This window comes from Mastomys coucha, unplaced genomic scaffold, assembly GCF_008632895.1.
Source record: "Mastomys coucha isolate ucsf_1 unplaced genomic scaffold, UCSF_Mcou_1 pScaffold6, whole genome shotgun sequence".
Taxonomy (NCBI): domain Eukaryota; kingdom Metazoa; phylum Chordata; class Mammalia; order Rodentia; family Muridae; genus Mastomys; species Mastomys coucha.
In genome coordinates, this window is record NW_022196912.1 from 38,583,041 (window position 1) to 38,607,751 (window position 24,711).

The window sequence follows — 24,711 nt, forward strand, 5'->3', positions numbered from 1 at the left end:
TTCGAATGTATATTCCCTGGTCTGTCTTGCAGGAATTCATGAACTCCACAGGTGCGATGGAGGAAGGGGGAGGGTGGGCTGAGAAGGTGGCTGGTGATCAAGCTGCAAGCCCTCCTCCCCTGAGCCTGCCCAGCCTGTGAGGAAACTCCACAGATCTACTGCACCCTTTGTAGACATCTGTTCACAGAAGGTCAGGGTGATTCTCTGGAGATCTTCAGAGTGCTCTCAGAAAGAAGGACAAAAAGGGCAGCTTTTCATTCTGGCGTAGACAGCAGTGAATGGAATCACAACGCCCAGAAAACGTCATTGGAAAGCCCGCTCTCCAGGGCCAGCCAGGCAGGCTCCAAAAGTGTCTTAAGTCTCCTTAGCCTGCCCTTTGTGATTGCTCAGACTGGGGCTTTTGTGTCCACCCTGCCTAAAACAAATCATTTACCTCCTTCTTAGATACTACGGCAAAGAATAGCAAAGACATAATTAAGTGTGCTTCTCTCTGGTTACGTTACCCCCCCCCACCCCCCTTACCTTACAAAAGGCAGATACCCTCAGCTAATCTGCTTATCTCAGGCAATGCTGTCATAAATAAATAAGAGCCAACACAGACCTCTCCAACCCCAAAGTCAAATCCACCATACCTTACGGAAAGCTGGTCACTTCAGGCGGGCCCCTAAACCAACAAACTAAGAGCAGGTTGCAAATCCCCATTAATGGCAGGAAGCACAAAGTGGCTCACCCGCCTCCCTCAGCCAGCACCTTTGATCTGCCTGGGAGAACAGGACACAGGACAGGACGGAGTGGGCTGCTCTCCTCCACCCTGAAGCATGGCAGGGAGCCACGGAAGGGGGGGCGGGGGGGTTGACCTGACATCATAGCTAAGGAGCCCTGACACGAATTGGTATCAGAGCCGGTATCTGCAGCCACACAGCGCAACCACTTCCCACAGAAAAGAAAGGGGAATTGGCAGTTCAGAGCTCCGTCTGCCCCACACCTGCTGGGTCAATGTTCTCAGAACTGAAGTGCTTATGGGTCACAGCGCTCGCCAGGCAGGTACATAACAATCCATTGGTCAAATCACAGGCAGTTCAACTGGTCTTTTTTTTTTCAACAACATAGAAGTGTCTGTCCTTGGGAGTAGGAAACCAAGTGTGCTAGTGTGGAGAACAAAGGGGTGGCGGTCAGAGCTCGGCCGGCCGTGCAAGGCAGTGTCCGGGTCAGCACTGGCGTGAACCAGAAGCAAGCAGTGTCCCTCCGAATCACTGCCTCCTACACACAGGGTGCACCCTGGCACCTGGAGAATCACAAGGGGGCATAGCTTTTAGTTAGGTAGTTAGTTAGTTTTGTGCAGTGCACACATGAGAAGGCGTTCGTGTGGAGGTCTGGAGACAAACCACACCTGGCTTCTTCAGGGGTTCCGGGGATCTGAACTCGGATTGTCAGTCTTACACTATAAATGTTTTCACCCACTGAGCATCTCCCTGGCCCTAAGGACATACATCAACTCTTTCATCTGCATCGTTTTGGTTTTACTGCATGCAAATCTTTGAGCAAAACCCAGCTAGTATTTAGAACCCTCTCTGCATTTCTTCTATGAATCCAGGACTCTAAACTGAATCCTACCTCCAAAAGGAAGGAAGGAAAGTGAGAGACACCTCTACTTGTGGTAGACAACTTTAACCTTGGTTTGCCTACAATGATGACTTACTTGAATGCATGTTGGGGACTTCAATGTCATTTACCTATGTGACAAAATCTAAAAGTTGGATTATTCTTAATCTTGCTCAAGTCAGCAAAGGCAGTTCCTAGATGTTTCAAAATGCCATCCCCCAAAGTGCCAGGTACCAAAGGGTGGAATCAAGATACACACACATCTGCATGTCCCCATTACCCCCAGTCCTACCTAAGCAATGATCATAAGAAGGGTAGCGTCCAGCAACTCAGTCCTACACTTCTTGTCAACTGTGAAGCAGCGCCCCCTGGTGGTCCTGCTTGGGGCGATTCAGGAGCCCTGAGGCAGCTTTGTGGGCTCTCTGTCCTCATCACTAATCTTCAAAGGAGGTTGGAGAAAGACCATCACACATGATTCCCCTGTGACCTTCTGCCAGAGCACTGTTGGTGCTGCTGGGAAACTGGGAGCTAAAGAAATGTCCAAGAAGGAGGACTATCTCAAGAAACCTACAGCACCCACATACAATGAAGGCATTGCAAATAACCTCTTAAACTGTACCACTGAGCCAGAGATTGATTTATGGGCTGAGGCTATGTCTCAGGGATGGAAGGCTTACCTTGAACCCGTGAGTTCAGTCCCCATAGAGGGATACAAAGAAGGAAAGAAGGAAAAAAGAAAGGAGGGAGAGGGGAGGGAAGGAGAAACGGTGAGAGAGAGAGGAAAGGAGAGACAGAGAGAGAAAAATGAAAAGGATTTAACACTGCTACTGTGGAACTAGACTGATGGTTTAGTGGCTATGAGCACTTGCTGCTCCTGCAGAGGACCCAGGTTCGATTCTCAGCATCAACATGGTGGTGTTCAACTACCTGCAACTCCAGTTCCAGGGGAATCTAATGCCCTCCACTGGCCTCTGTGGGCATCATAGGGGAATGGTGCACAGACATACATATAACATAACAATTCCATGGCTATATATTGTATCCTTTAAATTATTACATGTGTTTAAGCATATATTATACTATATTCTGATTACTGTAATATCTCGATTGTAACACAGAGACAATTAAACAGCAGTTCGTACACCGTGCGCTCCAGCTCCAGGACTGGGTTTCTACCCTAGACGTTCAACCTTGAGCAAGTTAACCATAATGTACCTCAGGTTCCTAAATTTGAAAAAAACAAACAAACAAACAAACAAACCATGTTTTTGAGGGGTGCTGTGTGGATTCGGTAAGTTACTATGCACAGAGTGCTCGCAGAAGCTCCTGGACCACTATAACACCAGGCGCGGCAGGGGCAAAGCCATGACCATCACCGATAAGCTCTCAGCCTGCGGATATGCAAAACTTATAAAGGGACGGACAGAAAACGCACTTCAGTCATCCCTACACAAATGAGTTTAAGTGTTTGTAGGTGTTTCTCATTTTTTCTCTAATCAGTTAATATTTTTATAAAGATTTATTTATTTATATGAGTACACTGTAACTGTCTTCAGACACACCAGAAGAGGGCATCGAATCCCACTACAGATGGTTGTGAGCTACCATGTGGTTGCTGGGAACTGAACTCAGGACCTCTGGAAGAGCAGTCAGTGCTCTTACCCACTGAGCCGTCTCTCCAGCCCCCCAGTTAACTTTTGAAGTTGGCTTACATTAGCCTACAAAGAAATTTAGCAAAGCAGGGTTTGCTTTTCCCTCCCTATCAAGATAGACTTGTGACCTGCATCGGGAGAGGAGGCATTGGAGGTGATGGCAAGGCAAAGAGAGCCTCCCCGCTCGACCCTGCCACTACCATGCAGTGCTGCTGAGGGTGTGGCGCAAATTGTCCTCCTGATTTAAATCTCAGTCCCCCCCCGCCCCCCGCCCACCCCCGTCCTTCTCCATCTCAAATGCGGCGCTGCCCTGGAAAAGCCCCTTCCACACACACAGAACACTGAGGTCATGGGCACAGTCATCACGCCAGCTGCTCCCACATCAGCTTTTATTTTTCACTCCCAACCACAAAGACTAGCAGAGTGGCCTTCAAGAGGCACCACAGTCTCTGCTTATTCAACAGAAGGCTCCAGAAACCGATGATAACCACCATCAACAAGTAAACATGCCTTGAGTTTGACTAATCGTGTCCCTGAGCAATTTCCAGATCACTTTAGGACACGAAGCTCCCCAGGAACACTCAGGGAGACGCTGACAACCAGCACCCGCCACCCAGCACCCAGCACCCAGCACCCAGCACCAGTCAGATGCTTCCTGGAGATGGGAGCTGCGCTCCCCTGCCTTGCTGTGTGCTCACCCCTGCTCTGCCATAAAGCACTTACTCTCTATCCAAAACACGAACTCCTACTCATTCTTCAATACCCAGCTCACGCACCACTTCTAAGGTATGGTGGACCTGCTTCTGGTATTCAACAGAATCCCCTCCCCCACCTACTTCCTTCACAGCTCTGCTATTCCTGGTATAGAACATTCACACTGTGTGCTTGGCTGTCTCCCCTAACATGGAAGGATCCACAAGAGAATGTAGGTGTGTCCATCCCATGCCAATCAAAGTGCCTGGGAATAAAAAAGATCTGTGCAAGTGCTGGGCCCCTGAGCTCCAGCCTCACATGCCAAAGAGTATTTGGAAGAACTTATTTGCAGTGGGTGCCTTTCACTAGGAAAGAATGAGAGGGGGATGGGGAAAGGAGGAGCAAAGAGCTCAAAGCAACAATGAAAACAACAACAACAAAAAACCATGAACACTTCAAATACTCATATTCAGGAAAAATATTATAAGCCTAAAAAATTATTGGGCATAGTCAGAAAGTTAAGAAGACAAAATAAATAGTGTACACAGAGCTGGGGTAAGCTTGGGGACTGCTTAGGGAAAGTCAAGGCTCTAGTCTCCCTGTCCAGCTAAACTGTGCTCAATCCCTTCCCTTGAATTAGTGAGTTCCAGAATTCTGGGGTTCAAAGCGGCAAAGAAATCATTCAATCCACTTTAATCAATAAACAAATTACTTACCTTTCATTTATATAGAACTCGACCAACTGTCATCCTGTGGGCTAGGTTCCAGGATCAAAGAGCAGAGAGCGCTGTCCTTCCTTCTAGAAACGTAGCCAACTGAAAGACATTAACAAACAGAAAGGTAAATGTCTGGTCTGACAATGAATCTCCACCTTCACACCCACCACACCTGGCCCCTCCTGCAATCATCACTAAAGAACTATCTAGCTTTAGGACCCGTGGGATAGCTCGGAGGATAAGGCTGATTGCTGCCAGGCCCGACGACCTGCGTTCAGTCCGCAATGACCTACACAGTGGAAGGAGAGAACCAATTCCCACAAGTTATCTGTTGACTTTCATATGGCTGCTGTGAATCTCACAAAGGCATCAGCCACTTCCTTTTCTCCTCCTTCTTTCCTAGTGAAAGACACCCACTGCAAATAAGCCCTTCCGAATACTCTTTGTCTGTCGTGTGAGGCTGGAGCTCAGGGGCCAAGCACTTGCACAGATCTCTTTTATTCCCAGGCACTTGGATTGACACCAGATGGACACCCTTACATTCTCTTGCGGATCCCTCCATGTTAGGGGAGACAGCCAAGCACACAGGCTGAGTGTTCTGAGAGAGCAGAACATGTAGGCACTATGTAGATCTCACAAAGGCATGAATATGTGCCTGTTCAAAATAGATAGATGGGTGGGTGGGTGGGTAGACAGGCAGACAGACAGACAGACAGACACACAGACAGAGAGATGATTGATAGACAGGCAGGCAATCAGGCAGGCAGACTGGTAGATAGACACAAGATGATTGAATCTGTTTGTTTTTAAGCTTTTAAATGGGCGTGATTTTGATATATGAAGCAGTGGATCTACATGGCACCTAGCTGGGCTGAGCTACATAGAAACACACAAATTATGCAGGTACTGACACACTTCAAGACCCACCAGCTACTCCAGCAAGTATATAGTTATAAGATCTACCCTGTACATGGGGTATTAAAACTTTCCACAGATTTCTACAGCTCCTTTCTTCTTCTCTACCACAGTAACGCAGGCTGCTTGCAGTGAGCACATGCATATGTATGGCTTCATCGAATTTTCCTGTGCCTTTCAAGACAGCATTTTGCATTCACTGTGGGGTTTGTCAGGTTTTTTTTTTTTTTCCTAACCATTTTCACATGTGTAAGACATGCTACCTTTTATTAGTATTTTATCTCTTTTTAAAATGTGCCGCCGATGACCTGTGTCCTTAACCTCGTCCCAATAAATGTAGGTTTTCATCACAGTTTCCTGTGGCGCAATGATTTTTAAGAACACCTGTGTCGTACTATAGCATAAATGACTGTATATCTGTATTACACCCCCCCCACACACCTTGGAGTAAGAAAGTGCATCTGTATTCTTGCAATGAGTTACAAGTAGAGTGCTTGTCTGGTATGCACAGAGCTTAGGTTCAAGGCCCAGCACAGTAGAAGCCAAGGATAGTTCTGTGTCCATGATCCCAGCACCCTAGAGGCAGGAGGGTGAGGAGTTCAAGGTCATCTTTGATGCCACACAGCCAGTTTAAGGCCAGTCTAAGATTAAAAAAAAAAAAAAAACCTTTAAAGTTTCTGATTTATGCACCTTTGTGAAGAACAATGGCAAGACTAGGATGACAACTTGCTGGCTTTGGCTTTAACAACAAAAGCAACAAAAACAAACATGAACTCCACATAAACTCCACCCACACACTCCTACCCTAACCTGAGAACTTTCCCCACCTGCCTGGCTCTCTGCACTGACTCTCATCTGGAAGCAGAGCCCATACTCAAGGTTTGGTTCTACGAAAGAAAGTTCTGTCTGTGTTCACGGTCTTCGCTGCACCGCCGCCGCTGCTCTCTAACACCAGTGCAGCCTCTCGCTTGTCGAGCTCCAGCCGGAGAAGAAGGGTAAGTAAGGAGGTGCCCATACCATGGCTCCTACAAAGCAGACTGCCTGCAAATCCACGGGTGGTAAAGCACCCAGGAAACAACTAGCTACAAAAGCCGCTCACAGGAGTGCGCCCTCTACTGGAGGGGTGAAGAAACCTCATCGTTACAGGCCTGGTACAGTGGCACTCTGTGAAATCAGACACTATCAGAAAGCTACTGAATTTCTGATTCGCAAGCTCCCCTTTCAGCGTCTGGTGCAAGAAATTGCTCAGGACTTCAAAACAGATCTGCGCTTCCAGAGTGCAGCTATTGGTGCTTTGCAGGAGGCAAGTGAGGCCTATCTGGTTGGCCTTTTTGAAGATACCAACCAACCTGGGTGCTATCCATGTCAAAAGTGTAACAATTATGCCAAAAGATATCCAGCTAGCACGCCGCATACGTGGAGAGAGTGCTTAAGAGTCCGCTATGGGGCTGGTGAGATGGCTCAGTGGGTAAGAGCACTGACTGCTTTTCCGAAGGTCCTGAGTTCAAATCCCAGCAACCACATGATGGCTCACAACCATCCGTAATGAGATCTGATGCCCTCTTCTGGTGTATCTGAAGTCAGCTACAGTGTCCTTATGTATAATAATAAATAAATCTTAAAAAAAAAGAAAAGAAAAGAAAGACAAAAGAGGGTTGGGGAGATGACTCAGCGGTTAAGAGCACTGACTGCTCTTCCAGAGATCCTGAGTTCCAGCAACCACATGGTGGCTCACAACCCTCTGTAATGGGGATCCGATGCCCTCTTCTGGTGTGTCTGAAGAGAGTGACAGTGTACTCACATACATTAAATAAATAAATAATTTTTTAAAAAAAAAGTCCGCTATGAGGGAAAACATTTCATTCTCAAAAAAAATTATTTTCCTCTTCTTCCTGTTATCAGTAGTTCTGAATGTTAGATATTTTTCTATGGGGTCAAAGGTAACTAAGTATATGATTACCAGTAGAAACACAGGGGACAGAATCAGATATTGGCAGTTTCTCCATGCTCATTTTTGTGTGAATCTTTAATATAAATGCAAGATGTAAAGCATTAATGCAAGCAAAATGTTTCAGGGAACACATTTCAACAGTTCAACTTTATAATTTAAATAACTTTATAATTATAAATAAACCTGTTAAAATTTTCTGGACAATACCAGGATTTAGATTTTTAAAAATAAATAAATAAATAAATAATTTTTTTATTGATGGCAACCAAATGGTGTTTGTAGCATTTTTATCATACAATAAATTCCATCCATTCACTACACTTTCCCAACTGAGTTGTCCTGCATGCAAGTACATGTTTCTAATGTTGTCTGTCTTCTGTGCTATTCCTGTAACTTTGCTATGAAAATACATTAAATTATTAAAATGAAAGAGAGAGAGAGAGAAAGAGAGAGAGAGAAGAAGAAGAAGCTCTGAAGCCCCTCTCTCTTGGTCTCATTCCTCTTTCAAATACAAAACAAAAGCTCAAACCTCACAGTGAAATGTCCACCTCTCTCATAGGTTACAGGAAAATTCTCTCCAGAGAAGCCTTGGGACATCTCTGCCTGGGGTCCAGTCCCATCCTTCTCACCCACTGTTACCTTGTGAGCCATGGCAGATCACATGCCTCTCTGCCCTCCAGCCTCCTTGGCTGTGCATGAAGATAATGGTGCTTTATGGGAGCTCTGTGGGGATTAAGTAGAATGACGTACTTAGCAGTGATTGCCATCAGTATCTGTCCTTTTCTTAAAGGTTAATTTCTTTTATGTGTATGAGTATTTTGCCTGCATGTGTGTCTGTGTACCACATGTGTATATCTGGTGCCCAGGCTGGCCAGAAGAGGGGTCGGATCCCCTGGTGCTGATACAGATGGCTGTGAGCCATCACGTGGGTTATGGGAATCAAACTTGCATGTTCTGCAAGAGAAACCACTGCTCTGAACCACTGAGCCATCTCTCCAGTCCCTGTCCATTATTTAAACTGAAGATTTATAAATCCCTCTGTCAGTCATAAACACACTTCCTCATCTGTCTTGTGTTATTTGCCTGTGTTCTGTCTTTTGAACCTAGAAATTAAAAACTGGGTCATTGGGAGACGAAGAAACCTTTGAGCTGTTGGGACCCACTCTAGGTCCATGTCATCTCTCCTTAAGGTCTTTTTCTTCCACTAGTGTTTGACTTTGTTGCTCACTTACTCTCATTCAGATAAACATGTAGGGGTACCTGATATACAATGGGGATGAATGGCCACTCCCCAGAACTCAGAAAAATGAGGTCTAAAATACTCCTAGAAGACTGTTGAGCTGAAGTGTTTTAAAAGATAGTGAAATCCTGCCAAACCTTTGAGGAACCCTGTCATGTCCTAGATGCTCTACAAAGGCCATTTACATGGAAACGGTCTATAATGAATGACATAAGCCACACCCCTGTCCCACCAGATCTCCAGCACCAGTAACATGACACCCTTGGTACCCACTAAGGCAGGTAAGCCTGGACACAACTCACTGCTTGGAAGATGCACCATCTGTCTCCCTCCTCCTACAGAGCCAGACAGGCTCAGGCAAGTGTCCCAAGCTGGGAAACAATGAGTCTGATTATGAATGCTTACACCAAAGAGGCTGGGGCTGTGTAGGTGACTCAGCACTGTCAGCTGCCACAATTAGAAGCATTCCAGGCAGTTCTAGGTCAGGATGACCCAGCTGCTACAGTTTTGTTGTTGCGGTGTGTTGTATTTTGATTTGGTTCCCCCACCCACCCCCCACTGATACAGTTTGTGGTGGATCTTCCAACAACAGTTTAAGAAGAGATAAGGATTCGGTGGCTTTTGCTCAAAGCAACAATGTTATGAATTCTGCCCTTGAGACACAGGTCCCAGTCAAGGAAACCATTAACACTTTTATGTCTCTGGCTACAATGGACCATGAGTATAATTTTCAGAGACCCTCCACCCCCACCACGCACCGAGCACACCACAATTTCTCGATAACAGAATTTCTTGCAAGAGATCTTACCCATCACCCAACATAGAGCACACATAAATAGCATGCGTGTCTCTGAGGAAGTTTTCCTACAGTCAGGCTAAAGGGAGTGGGAAAGACAATTAATGACTCTGAATATCAGATCCTTGCCAAAACTTTCCAAGGGAAAAAAATTAACATTTTCCACATTATTCTTGCTAGTGTTAATTCATTACCACGGTTGGCTTCTACACATTTAAGGTGAGATATTCAAATATTGAAATCCGTGAAACAGTAGTAGCAGAGAGAATCACTCAGGTCAGAAGCTGTGGCACTCACACACCTTTAGCATATTATACAATTGTTAATTGTTTGTTTGAGATGCATCTTATTAGCCCAGGCTAGCCTCAAACTCACCATATGGCAAAAGCTGACCTTAAACTCCTGATCCTCCTCCTTCCAAGTACCACGTGTTCTCTTGCTCATTAATATACAGGGAAAAAAGCTAGAAGGGAATGCACTAACATGTGAACAAGGTACATTGAATGAAACAAAATGTTAGGCACTTTTTATTTCTTCTTCCTAATTTGTATCCTCTGACTTTACTGGGTTTTGCTTATGCAAATGATCACAAGCAATTTTTAAAACATTTTTTTCTGTGTCTGAGTGTTTTGGCTTCGTGTGTGTGTGTGTGTGTGTGTGTGTGTGTGTGTGTGTGTGTGTGTGCATGCACGCGTGCCAGATGCATGCAGAGGCCAGAAGAAGGCATCAGACCCCCTGGAACTGGAGTTAAAGGTGGCTTGCACCATGTAGGTACCAGGAACAAACCCTGATCCTTTGAAAGAGCAGCACATGCTCTAACCACTTGGCCGTCTCTCTGGCCCCAATCACAGGTAATTTTTATAAATTGCACACACATGGTCACAGGGAGATCTGTAAGGAGCCACATGGGCAGCAGGACGCCGCATGAGCTGTCTTCTAAGTCAGTAAGTTAAGAGGTAACCAGAGACACCTGCTTACCCTTCTCACTAGTCCTCCTGAGTAATGCTTCCCTAGCTGACAGCCACAGGCCAGATGGATAGCCTGGCACAGAGTGTCTCTGACCCAGGGCAGCTAGGGCAGCCTTTACGCCAGACACCAGGCTCCCCAGCCCTTCCAGGCCAACCCCAGTTCTTCTTTCTCCAAGTAACTCTCACATTAACTTACTCCTTCCTTCCTTCCTTCTTTCCTTTCTTCCTTCCTTCCTTCCATTTGTGTGTGTACACACTCATTGTGTGCACCTGTGTGAAAGTGCACATGAAGGTCAGAGGTCAATGTCAAGTGTCTTCTTCAATCACTTTCTACCTTAGTTTGTGAAACAAGGCTTTCAATGAACGTAGAGCTCGCCAATTCACCAAGACTTGGGGGCCAGTGAACCCTGGGAATCCTGCTGTCTATGACCCCCCAGTGCTGACATTACAGACATGCATCACCACCACATGTGGCTTTCATGTAGATGTTGGGAATCAAATTCATGTCTTCATGTCTACAAAACAAGCGCTTTACCAACTGAGCCATCTTCATGGCCCTCTAAGCTCTTTGTTTTTAAAAATAGTGTGTGTTCTATTTAAATAGATGCAAAGAGTATTTGTATAGATGGATGTTGTAGACTTGGTGACTTGGTGTACAATGGAGGCCTGGTTCCCACCAGCAAACATTCTCACATGCTTTATGTAGTCCATTGTCCCAAGTGATCAAGAACCAGAACTTTATGCTATTTTTTTTTTTAAGACAGGATCTCCCTATGTAGCCTTGGCTGTCCTAAAACTCACTCTGTATATCAGGCTGACCTTGAACTCACAGAGATCCACCTGTCTCTGCCTCCCCAGCTGGGATTAAAGTCCTGTGCCACCATGCCCAGCCTGAATTTTATGTCTTATTTGTCCCTTGTTTTCCTTCTTATGCGTCACATGGTTTTCAATGTAAGTCACTTAGATTTTAGTTTAAAATTTAACATAGACTTAACCTGACTTTTTTCCTGGCTTGCAAAAGGTCAACTTTAATATGTGTAGGAATGCCTGAGGTGTCTTGTTAAAATTCTGTTTTAGTAAATCTAAGCTAGAGCTGAAATCCCTTTCTTTCCTTTAAGCAATTTCTTTAGTAGAGAGAGGCATGTGGGTACCACAGCATCTGGGAACCAGGTCCTGTGGAGGTCAGAGGTCAGCTTTCAGGCTCTGGGACTGCACCTTCTTGAGGTCTTTCTTGTCTCTCTGCATGCCGTGTACTGCAGACCAGCCTGTCCACAAGCTTCCTGTCCGTGTTCTGTCTCTGCCTTCCAGCTCCCAGTAGCAAGGATAGGGTTACAGACATACAACATAATACCTGGCTTTTTACATCGTTTCTGGGGACTGATGGAAACTAATCCAGGAATTCACTGCTTTCAGCTAGGATGTGTGTACTTCATAAGTTACCATCTGGGTTACATTAGGAAAGGGTTCTCCCATAAGGAATGTGTGTGTGTGAATTTGGAGTTGATGCAAAGAAGCTACAAGCCTGCATCCTATCAGAACAGTGCCCACCGGGACTTCTGCAACATGGTTTTCAGACACAGAGCAAAAACGTTAATTCAGGACCCTTGCCCAACAAACACAGCAAGGTCCAGATTTGCCCAACACAACTTCTGTGCACCACTTCCCTGAGCTATATACCTGGTTAAAGAACTGATTTCACAAGCCAAGACAACTGATCTTGAGATTGTGTGTTGGTTCCACAGTTATTTGCACAAAGATTAGCCTTCATGAAAGCTAAAGGGAAGGGAAAGGACAGGCTAGAGGGGCTGGTTGACCCTACAGCAGTTTAGGATGCTGTACTACAGAACAATTGAGGTGGTAGACTTTAGCATTAGGGAGTGGGGACCAGCCAGCCCATTTCCTTGGAGTATCAATCTCACCAATGACCCCTATTCTGTTTCTGTCATCCCACAAACCAGGGACTCCAGTCAGGCCAAGAGACATGCTGTTCACCAATTCCCTAACTCTACTCTGCACTCAAGTTTCATAAGATTCTTTCAACTCCGTGAAGCCCCAGGAGGGGCTGGGCCCCAAGAGTGGTGACTTCATCTCGTGACAAAAGCAGAAGTTTGTGTAAGTACAATCAGCAGAAGTCTTGGCCAAAGGCTTAGGGAACTCAAGAGAGGCTGTCATTTCTAAAAGGAAATATGCATGGAACAAGGACACACCCTACACACTTGTTAAAATGGGCAGCATTAAATCCTTAGTGTACTGTCACAGAGTGTAGGGAAACACTCCCTTAGGGGTACTCAGGTCAGGTTACAGGGACTGAGAACCCAGCCCTGGTGGCTTGACCTTCTGAGGTCTGTCCTGCAATGACTTCAATGACCAAAGCTCCTTCAGCCATTTGCAGACAGGAGACTGCTTCCTACTCCTGACCAGGAGGAGGGGTAAGGGCAGAGGATAAAAGCAAGGAAGATGCCATACCAGGCGACAACCGCTTTTCCAGAAGTCCTACCCAATGGGTTCTGCTGACAAAGCACTGGCAACTTCAATTCCCAAGGGCATTCAGCTGGACACTTTCAATGCTAATACAGACAGGGCTCAAGATAGAGGAGTGGGCAAGTGCTGTCTGCCACAGGTAGCCTTGGAGCCCAGCGTCCAATCAGCCCGTGACCGAGGAGATGAGTGATGTGTTTTGGAAAGCAGGACATGAGAAGCCACGATAAGACCAAACAGACCAAGGCCAAACCCATCCCAGACTTGGAGGTCGTCCTGACCCTTCTGAGAGAAGAGGATGTTCAGACAGACCGCTCGCAGCACTGTGTGTGAGGACAGTTTGTGAGCCTACAGAGGTGGCTCTTTCCAGCTCATGAGCATAGCACAAAGACTGTCCGAACAGGACACTCCCCTGCCTGGGTGTCACACATCACCTCACTCCATCACCACATAATCCCAGGGAGCAAAGAGTGTGAGGGCTCACACAAGGTCACCCAAGGAGGAGACCCCAGGTGAACATGTTATGTTCCCAAACCATGGTCTCCTCGCCTTCTCTTGTTCGGTTTCATCTTGAGAGACCAGACATGGCCCTGTCTCCATTCTGTTCACGCCAGAGCTGAGGCAGACTGAGCTTCTGCTCCAGGCATTCCTGTCAGGCAGTATGACTGGCTGCTCTGACTGTGGCTTTGCCCTCCAGAGCCTCAGAGCCCTCTGCTCATCCTGACACCTCATCACTGTGGTCTCTAGGTGACACCGCTAGGTCTGTCAAGTCTGGTCTAACTGAAAAGCAGCCCCAGCTTCTCCAAAACACCCCTCCCCAGAGCTCAAATACAGAGGCTTAAAAAGCATGCACTCCAAGAAGAGACTCTGTGGGCATCCATCACAGGGTTCCTCCACATTAGGATTGATGTTAACACATAAGAAGTCTATGTAAAAGTCTATTCTGGGAGCTGAGGAAAACCACAGTAGGCAGAGTTCTTGCCATGCAAGCATGAGGACCTGAGTTCAATCCCCAGCCCTGGGGAGGTGGAGACATGTGGATCCCTGGAGCAGGCTAGACAAGCAGCCTAGCGGGAGTGAGGGAAAACCTGCCCCCCGCCCAAACACCGTCTAATTATACAAATAATACGTTGGCATGGGCTGAACCTTCCAACTTGGGAACTGACAAAGCTCGTCTGCCCTCCTGGCTTCTCCAGCTCCTCTAGGCACTGATAGACCTGATGTATGCAAAGCAGCTGGTGTGGTTAAGAGAGTGTAGCAATCATCTGGTCCCTCCCGACAAAGACGGCCAAAGGCCTGTCATCAAAAAGATGAGACTGGGGTTGACAAATGGTCAAGTGGGTAAAGGCATTTACCACCAAGCCTGGCAACCCGAGTTTAATTCTTGGGACCTACCTAAGTGGAAAGAAGATGAGTGAACTCTGACCTACACACACACACACAAACACAAAGTAAATCAATCATTTTTTTTGAAAATAGATTCTCTCATAAATACCTCCCAACCACAGTTTCCCCTCCATCCCTTCTAACGCATTTCAAATGTGTTCCCTTTCCATTTTCAATGATTATAAAGTTAAAATTTTCCTCCTGAAAGGATCTTCATATTTCTATCAACCTTGACATCAGAAACCTTTCCTAGAAAGGCCACCGTTTGTAGGTTTTCCACCATAAAAGAGGGTAATTGCCAGTAATTTAATGTGCATGTATCAGTTTGTTAGAGTCAGAGGCTCCTTAGGGCTGTCCCTGAAGGATGGGCAATAAAATACAAAATGAAAATGAATGATCAAAAAAGAAAATAAACTTCTCCTTGGGAAATTCTCCAGTCCCATGAAGTCCCAGTTCCCTTCAGTTGTTCCTAAGTACATCAGTCCTACTTCTCCATTGTCACAGAATAAGGACTACAAGCAAGTGTGGGCTGGAGGAAAACCTGTATATGAAACAGGATAGGAGACTGGGGAGATGGTTCCGGAGGTGGAAGCTCCTGCTGTGCAAGGATGAGGACCTGAGTTCGAATCCCCAGCACCCACGGAAAATCTGGGTATGTTTGTACTTGTATCTATAATCCCAGCCCTGACAGGTAATGAGATGAACATCCCTGGGACTTGAAGGCCAGTCTATATGAAATATTGGGCCTCAGGTTCAGTAAGAGAGTATGTGTCAGGCCACTCAGGCAGAGAATGATAGAGCAAGACACTTGACATTTTCCTCTGACTTCTGCATTCAAACACACACACAGACATACACACACACACACACACACACACACACACATGCACACAGACACACACAAAAAAAATGATCAGCACACAAATTTCTATGTAAATATAAACGTCACACCCTTTACAGCTGCCGAGAATACCCAGGTGGACACAGCAGGCTACTTCATCACATGGTTCCAAGTAAACAAACTGGCTGGGAAAATAACAGTAGAACCAAAACCTTGATGGGTTGCAAACCCTTCAGTATCTGCTCTACCATCAGTCACATGGAAACAAGGCACACATCCAAAATGTCAAGGAACAATCACTTAAAATAGCATATTGTCCAAGTGTCCAAGTTCTAACAGCATGCTATGACAGATCATTTATAAGAGTCTGCAGGGAGCCATGACCTTTTGGGTATTTCTAAAACCAGAAGCAAATAGGGAGAAAAAAAAAAGATGGCGAAGTCTTAGAGAAAGTATTCACCCACTGGGCCAAGTCATAATATGGCAGAAATCTGTCTTTAATGCAGACTCAACAGTGGGCTAGCAAGTGTGTTTCAATTCATTAGAAGTCATAGTAAAGTGTCTCTCACTATTTTATACATACATTGTCTTAGTTTAACATGAGATAACTGTGACAATAGCCTTGGTACCCCCAAGAGGACAGTGGCCCTCAGAAGTTGAAGAAGGACCCAGAAGTCATTGAATATTCACAGGTACTCACACATCTGTCCTCTCTGCTAACTCCCCTGAGAACATATCATGCAGGAGATTACTCTAGAGGTTGGAAACTCATTTTTCTCTCAGCTTGATCAACAGAGCCTGTCTGTCTCAAACTGGGTGCCGGCAAAGTGGCTTCTCCCATCAATCAAGAGCATTCCCAACCCCCACTGACTGCAGAGATAACAAAGAACCAAAGAGTCATTTAGAGAGGCTCTTCAGGCCAGATGGAGAGGGCAGCAGCCAGATCATGGTCAGAGGTCTAAAGCAATACCTGCCCCCCAAGGTTCCTGAGTTTGTCCCAGGAACCAAGCTACTAAGCAGATGAGTGAACCACTGAGCCACCAGTATGAAGAGTGACCTAGCCCACCAGGCTCTCAAGAGGACGGCCCCTCCTCTCTGCTTCCCTCACTCTTAATATGTCACTCAGTTTTGAGTCAGAAGGCATCAATGATGAGGTGAACTATAAAATTCTCCTGTTGAAGTCCTTATCCCCAGAATACAAGTTTCTTGGAAGCACAGTCTGTAGACAAAATTAGATATGAGGTCATAGCATGGACCTCCTGCTCCAATATGACCAGTAATCTTATTTAAAGGGGAAACTTTTAATTTTTAAATTATGTATAATATAAACTTTAATTATATAAGACATATGTATTATGTATATATATGTATACATACATACATATATATATATATATATATATATACACACATATGTATATGTGGGTACAAGTGAGTTTAGAGTCCACAGAAGCCAGAAGAGGGCATTGGATCCCCTGGAGCTAGAGATAGAGTGGTCATGTGTTACCAATATCCTGGGAATTGAACCCAGGACCTCTGGAAGGGCAGAAAGTGCTCTTACCAGCTGAGCCATCTCTCCAGCACCTATAAAGGAACTTTTAGACAGACACACGAGAGAACCATGTGAAGATGCTGATGCTCCCATAGCCAAATAAACCTAGAAGCCAGGAGAAAGGCTTAAAGCTTACATGTCCCTAAAACCAACAGAGAGATGTGTCCCGGATAACAACTTCATTAAGAAGCAGAGGCAGGCGGATTTCTGAGTTCAAGGCCAGCCTGGTCTGCAGAGTGAGTTCCAGGACAGCCAGAGCTATACAGAGAAACCCTGTCTCGGAAAAACAAAAGCAAAAACAAAAACAAACAAACAAACAAAAAAACTTCATTGAGGCTTTCCATCTCTAGAACTCAGAAAAGATAGATGACCATTGTCTAGGCCCTCCAGCCTGTAACGACTAGATATGACAGACAACCTTAGCAAATCTTTGCTGATACCACCACATGGAGCCTTCCCTATCTGTAACCCTTGTACTCAGTCTGAACCTGAGAGAGGTGGGAAGAGGCAATGGGATACAGCATCCTTGAAGAAATCACTGGGTCAAATCCCCCCAGCTATAGGCTTACAACCAAAAATGACACAGGCTCTGAGAGCACAGGACAATGTCCCACAAGCTCTCATGCCAAGGACCCAGGCAGGTCAGCCTTCCACTAAGATACCTTGTCTCCTTAACCTCCTACTACCCACCTCTTCCAGCTAAATTTCCGAGCACCACAAAAGGTCTCACGTCCTACAGGGAAAAGCCTGTCTCTGACCCTTACTATCGCATACGAAAGATGAAAATGCTCTGGCTCTCCCCGGCTCCCACAGATCTCTGTCAAGGACTTACAGCTGTCTCCTCAGCCAACTGGAGAGCTCCAGAGAAGAGATAAAGAACCTTAGGTGTCAGGATACTTCTGCATGGTCCAATAACAGATACCCAGAAACCTGCTCAAAGTCAACTCATCTCAGTCATACTGCGTGAGCACCACCTGCCACCTCATGGTCTCTGTCAAGGTGTAGGCTTCATCAGGGTCAGGGGTGGCCCAAGGGTCAGTAGTAAAGAAGATTAGTACAAATACCTGTCGTGGCACACTGGAATCAAACCCTACAGTCTGGGAGAGGAACGGAAACACTGTGTTTGAGGTAGCCACTATATGCTCTCAGTATTTGAAAGAGACAGATTAGCACATCAGTGGGACTCATTAGACAGTGAGGGTTGATCCCTGAAGTGGTGGGGAGAGGGCACGGAATTTGTGGGAAGGGACTACACTAAGAGTTAAAGGAATCCTGAAGATTGAGCCCCAGCACAATGATGCTTCACCTTGGGTACTCCCAAGTCCTTCTGGCTCTTACACCTCATCGCTACAGCTTGGTCTGAGTGGCTAACTTCAGTCACCTCCAAAAGAGCCTGGTTCTGTTTAAACATCTGCGGCATCTGAGCCAGCTAGGAGGTGGCAGTGACAAAAGGCAGCCTGCACAGGAGGTTGTAGCGAGGGAACAAGATGGCTCCAGACAGTGTTAACTCAATGACCTCAAAGAGCCTTAGATAATCTTTGCTGGGAGATCAAGGGCAGGGCAAGCCTGGCCTTGTAATAGGAACCACTCCAACGTGACCCTCACACAACCTCACTCAGATAATTCTGGGCCTACTGCCTGCACCTTCTATAAACATGGGCAGAAAGGTCACTCGAACCACAGGCAGGGTCAGGTTATGCATACTGCACATAAGGAACTTGGACTTGATCTAGCAGGTATAACAGAATGGGCCCTCTGCTAGGTTCCTATTGTTTCTGGGCAGGAAGACTTTCTTCCTCAAAGCAAAACAGCTAGGTTCCTGCCCTCTCCACATGTCACCAAGGAGGAGGAGGGTCCTGTCTCCACAGGAGAAGGCAGCCATGCCTTCACTTCCAGAGGAAAAACACCTCCAAGTCAGAACTCTTCCCAGGCCTGGGAGCTGGGCCTTTGCTCCTCCCCCTTCCAGTTGTGAAACCTCTACTTAGATAAACCCCAGTTTCACTCCTCAAAGGCCTGGGTAGGAGCATTAGCAAGTCCATTTGGCCTTCACACAGTCTCAGCAGGAAAGAATGGAAGACTCTCTGCTCCATTTACAAGGCTGGAGTTTGGGTAAGGAATGGGAAGATGACTTCCTAGTTCCCAAGCTACCCCACTCACCCCTCCTCTTCTGCCAAGTTCTCCCAACTCCCAAAAGAAACCATAGCAGAGTTTGAGAACCCTGCCTGACAAGACCAGAAAGCACTCTGGGGTTGCAGTAGCCTCAATATGACTCATGGTGGCACCCTGGTAGGAGCCCATTATCACAACCCAGCTAAGGACCCATGCCATAGGGGTCAGAGAGAATAGACTGCCACTCCCAGCAACCCATTACCAGGCTGTCTACACATTTCCAGTGTAAGGCCAGATTCAGGTTTGCAAAGCCCCTTTGAAAATAAAACACTGGGTCCCCATGAGGCTTTTCCTAGCTGCATTCCAAAGCATGCAATGACTTCTGTGGCTAGATCAGTCTTAGTGGACAGCTCCACATGGGCCTCCCCTTCACAAAGCTCAAGGAAAGGGAAAGAAATGCTCTGCTTCCCGGAGTCTGAATGTGTCACAAACTCCAAGTAGATTGGATCAAGCATACTATCAAAGCACCGTCCCTGCCTTTGCTCCCAGAGAAGTATGCAGTCACCTTCTGTTCTCAGAAGAAAGCTAGTGAGTGGTCACTCTGGCCACAGAACATTTGCCTGGTCCTTTCAGACAGAACCCCTCCTGGGAGACACCGGAGGAGACAGGAATTCACCCACCTTGAAGCTACCAAGTCAATGGCCCTTCCCTCCCTCCATACTCAAGCCCCCATGGAGAGCCACACTGTCATACCGGGGTTCCAGCTGAGGGAGGGCCAGATGGTTCTGCCACCACCTCCATGGGAGGGTACAGAGGAAGCAGGACAGGAGTCGGAGCTGCCTCACTCAAGGCTATACCATTTAGGACAGGAAATAAATCTTAAAACCTGCTTTCTTCTTAAAGCATCCCAGGTATGGAACAAGTAAGGCCTTCAGTCAACCCAGTCATTCATTCTCTTCTATTCATAAGGTGTTCCTCACGCTCCTATGAGCGCTTCTTGAGTACAGTCTGTGCCAGGTTTGATCTGTTCCCTCCAGTTGTCACTACTGGTACTCTATACTATTTAAAAAAAAACAAACCTGAGTGGGTAGGTAGATGGATAGATGAATAGATATTGAATAGCTGATTGGATGAATGGGCACTTGGGCACGTAGATGGATGGATAATTAGTGGCTGGGTGGGTTATGAGTGGATATGTGAGTGAGTAGTTGGATGGTTGGATGGATGAACAGTGGGTGGATCAGTGGGTAAATGGATGGATGGATGGATGGATGGAAGGATGGATGACAGATGGATGAGCAGGTGGGAGGGTAGATGAATGGGTTCAACAAATGGTCCTCAAGTGTCTATCATGTGCTGAGCACAATGTGAGCCCCGGGGGATGTAGCGATGGATGGCACCTGAACCCAACTTCAAAGGCACTCATAGCATAACATGGGGAAACACCACTGATAAGCCAGTGCATACAACACCAGTCATACAACATGGAGGAGGGAGCAAAGGACTCAGCACAGAGAAAAATTACACAGGCTGAGCCACGAAGACTGTACAAGTGTCCTTTAGTCCCTGGAGTTGTGCACTTCCCTGAGCCTTCAGGGTCGTTCCTTTGGTTGTAATCTCCAGTTCTTCCCCACTAACGAGCCTTCTGCAGTCAAGACCCATCTTCTTGATCTTCTCTTCCCCAAACAGTAACCAGGAAGCATAGAAAGCTAAGACCACCACAGCAACAATAGCAGCAGTAATACGTTGTGACACAGTGAGATGGTGGTGGACAAAGGGTGCAGGAGTGATGTAGGATTTGGAGTCACCATCTCTCACCCAGTGAAGTCCAGGTTCAACAATGCCAACTCTGTCTTAGAGAAACTATTTTCTCTGACCCCGAGTCCCTTGTGCACACGGAGGCATGGAGAGGTGGCAATAAGACAGCACTGTTTAAAGGATTCAATGATACCATGTCAGGAGACCTTGTCTCAAAAAGTAAGTACATTTTAAAAGCTGGATATGATGGCACACCCAAGGCAGATACAAGCAGATCTTTGTGAATTGGAGGCCAGTCTGGATTACATATTGAGTTCCAGGCCAGCCAAGATGACATAGTGAGAGCCTGTCTATACATACATACATACATACATACATACATACATACATGCAAGCATGCATACATACATACATACATGCATGCATGCATACATACATACATACATACATAAAGGATTCTGTGGGAATTACATACAAACAAACAACTACAGTGCCCCACACATATACTTGACTTCCATGTAAATCTAAGCCTATATCCTGCTTCCTGGGTATCTTAGTATTTCTCTCTTAGTTGGGGTTTTACTGCTGTGAACAGACACCATGCCAAGGCAAGTCTTATAAAGGACAACATATATTTGGGGCTGGCTTACAGCTTCAGAAGTTCAGTCCATTATCATCAAGGCGGGAATATGGCAGCACCCAGGCAGGCATGGTGTAGGCAGAGCTGAGAGTTCTACACCTTCATCTGAAGGCTGCTAGTGGAAGACTGGCTTCCAGGCAGCTAGGATGAGGGTCTTAAAGCCCATGCCCACAGGGGCACATCTACTCCAACAAGGCCACACCTACTCTAACAGGGTCACACCTTCTAATAGTGCCACTCCTTGAGCTGAGTATACACAAACCATCACACTGGGTTTGGGAACACCATTTATTTCCCACTGCCTTTGTCATATAGATCACTTCCATCTCATCTAGCCCAGTCTCCCAATCAAAAGGACTCCCTGTTCTCCCCCTACCCATCTTGGCATCCTTTAGACCGTGAGTTCCTTGACTCAGGCTATACTTATCTCTACAACCCTGAAGCCCAGCTCAACACTTGCCAGAGTATCACTCAGAAATCGCTGGCTTAGAGGTTGGGGATGTAGCTCAGTAGGCAGAATGCTTGACCAGCATGCATGAAGCCCTGTGCTGAACCCCTAGCACTGCATAAAACTCGGCGTGATGGTATATACCGAGAACCCAGCACCAAAAATGTAGAGGCAGGAATGTCAGAAGTTTAAGATCTTTCTGAGCTACATAACAAGTCTAAAGCCAGTCTGAGATTCGTGAGTTCTAGGAGGGAGGGAGGGCTGCATGCATCACTGGCTAAATAAACATCAGAGTAATTTGTCGTCCTCCCCTCCCCCCAGTAAAGGAAGCTACAAATACCAAGCCAGGATGTCCTCAGTCAACATCTAAGTTTTTGATACACAAAAGACCAAACCTGGGGATAGTACAGCATGAACACTCAGTATGAAATAGATGTGATTTATTTCAAGGAAGCCACTGTTCTTACATTTGTTAGGCAGGAGTGAAAACTAACGGTAATCTAAAATGATCGGGAAATGGAATGTTCTTGTTCACTGAAACATTTGGGAGTCAAAAGAAACCTCAACCCCACGCTGACCAGGGAGGGCTTCCTGGAGGACACAGTCTTGATGGACCTAAGACTTGAAGGCAGCTCAGGGAAAATGAGCTCCAGCTGATGAGAGCTTCCCCAGACTCCAGCCTCCAACTCCAATGGCAAACTCTGAAGGGAGGCAAGGGAACCAAAACACACCCCTCCAAGATGATCTGGGGGTTCCAAGAGGCCGCCCAGGACCACAGAAAATAACAGAGGAAATACCAGGCAGCTGCCAGGATCAACCAGGGCATTGTCTGAAAGCCCACCCTGGGCTGCTTGCCCACTGGAACTACAAACAGGAAAAATATTGACCCCACAAAAACCTTTAGAATTTTTCCATTTGGCTCAAAGACAAAGACAGTCTGCTCCTCTACTTCTCCAGGCCAGGGGTGTGTTGTAGGCATCTGACATTCTTTCTGCTCCCATGGGTGCCTTCTTCCTTACTGCCCTGTAGTTGAAAACCTGATTACCTTGTTTATAATTCCCACCCCTCTGCTACACAGGATTTTACTGTGTAGCCCGGGCTGTCCTGGGACTTTCTCTATAGACCATGCTGTCCTTGAACTCAAGAGATTAACTTGCGTCTGACTTGTAGAGATTAACTGCCTCCTGACTGCTGGGATTAAAGGTGTGCCCAACTACCATCTTGCTGTTTGTGTGTTTGTTTGTATGTTTTTGAGTTCTGCCTGCATGGATAGGTCTCAGCTCTCCTGGACCTAGACTTACAGACAGCTGTGAGCTGCCATATAGACGCTGGTGGGAATTAAACCCCGCTTCTTTGGAAGAACAGCCAGTGCTCTTAACCATTGAGCTATCTCTCGAACCTGGTCTACAAATCTTAAATGATCATTCAGTAAAACACAAAATTAGTTAGGCTGCACAAAACATCCTGAGAATTCTTTATATCCCAGAAGGGTCACAGTGCACTGTGTCTTACAAAAATCTTCCAGTTGTCACATGAGACCTGAAGTCTTTCCTTTTGTCACTCAAGATAAGGAAGGCTCCTGAATACCTGACTTCTGTAACAGCTGAGATCCCAACATTCCTACCTGAATGAAAATGGCTCCCAGAGGCTCACAGGGAGTGGTTCTATTAGGAGGTGTGGCCTTGTTGGAGGAAGTATGTCACTGGGAGGCGGGCTTTGAGGTCTCATATACTCAAGACAGGCCTAGTGTCACTCTCTTTATGCTGCCTGCCAATCCAAATGTAGAACTCTCAGGTCTTCCAGCACCATGTGTGCCTGAAAGCCACCATGCTTCCAGCCATGACAATAATGGACTGAACCTCTGAAACTGTAAGCCATCCCCAACTAAACATTTTCTTTATCAGAGTTGCCATGATCAGGGTGTCTCTTCATAGCAATAAAACTAAGACGCTGGTTACCCACTTAGAGCTCACTGCACCTGCTGCCAACTCAAGTAGTCCTCAGAAATCCTGGGTAGCAAAGGCACAAAATTTGTTTTTGTTTTGGGGGGGTTATTTAGTAAACATATAAGTTCTCTTGCTTGATTGTTATAAAAGAAAAATCTGGGTGGGATTCATGTCTGCTTTGTTCATTACTATAGGCTGAAAGCATGTAACACAGTAAGCCTAAATACATAGACACGGAATGAATTAGTTTCTTGTATTATTATTAGTTCTTTTACGTATAGAGTTGGTTTCTTGGAGTGGGATGTCAGCTAGCTACTTCATCTCTGTAAGACTTGTAATTTGGAGCTATAAAGGTGGCTCAGGGGTTAAGAACATGGCTGCTGTTGCAGAGGATTGGATTTCAGTTTCCATCACCCACATCAGGTAGCTCACAATTTCATGTAAAATTCTAGTGGACCACAACTGTCTCTAACTGTAGCTCCGGGAGACCTGAAGCCTCATTCTGAAATCTACAGGCACCCACCCATGCTCATATGCACATACCCACACAGAGACATACATATATATACATAATAGTAAGGTAATTTTTAAAGAATCATAAATTCCTTCTTTGAGCTTTACTAAATTAAATGCAGTTCCTAGAAAGGAGCATGCCCAGGGAAGGGTGGGGGGGAGAAGGCTCTGCAGTGCCACAAGATAACTGTCATTTGTCACAGGGGCTGGTCAGGGACCTTTGGCAGAAGAAAAAAAGTGGGGTGATCACATCTGAAACAGTTGTTGCTTTTTCACGGGGTGCCAGAGAAGTTAATACATCTGCATTCCTAAATACCTTTTTAAATGAGAAGTTAAGTATGAACGCTGCTTGGCTAGAGGTGCTATGGCCCAGCACAGCGAGCGTGTGAAACACTGCTAACTGCTCACCTTCTCCTTTTCAAGTTCTTTAGTTTTATTTAGTTTATTATTTTATTTGTATGAGTGTTTTGCCTTCCTGTGTGTTTGTGCACCGTGTGTGTGCCTGGT

The 24,711-nt window shown here is 46.1% G+C and overlaps 1 protein-coding gene and 1 pseudogene across 9 annotated transcripts in view; one reads left to right on the plus strand and one right to left on the minus strand.

Moving 5' to 3' along the window:
• Greb1 (growth regulating estrogen receptor binding 1) overlaps positions 1 to 24,711 on the minus strand; it is a 137,634-nt gene that overhangs the window by 83,138 nt on the left and 29,785 nt on the right. For all 9 annotated transcript variants that reach the window (XM_031355596.1, XM_031355597.1, XM_031355595.1 and 6 more), the window contains exon 2: positions 4,664 to 4,762. The gene's annotated coding sequence lies outside the window, so the exon portion shown is untranslated. The remainder of the gene's footprint in view (positions 1 to 4,663; positions 4,763 to 24,711) is intronic.
• On the plus strand, positions 6,597 to 7,011 carry LOC116079705 (annotated as a pseudogene).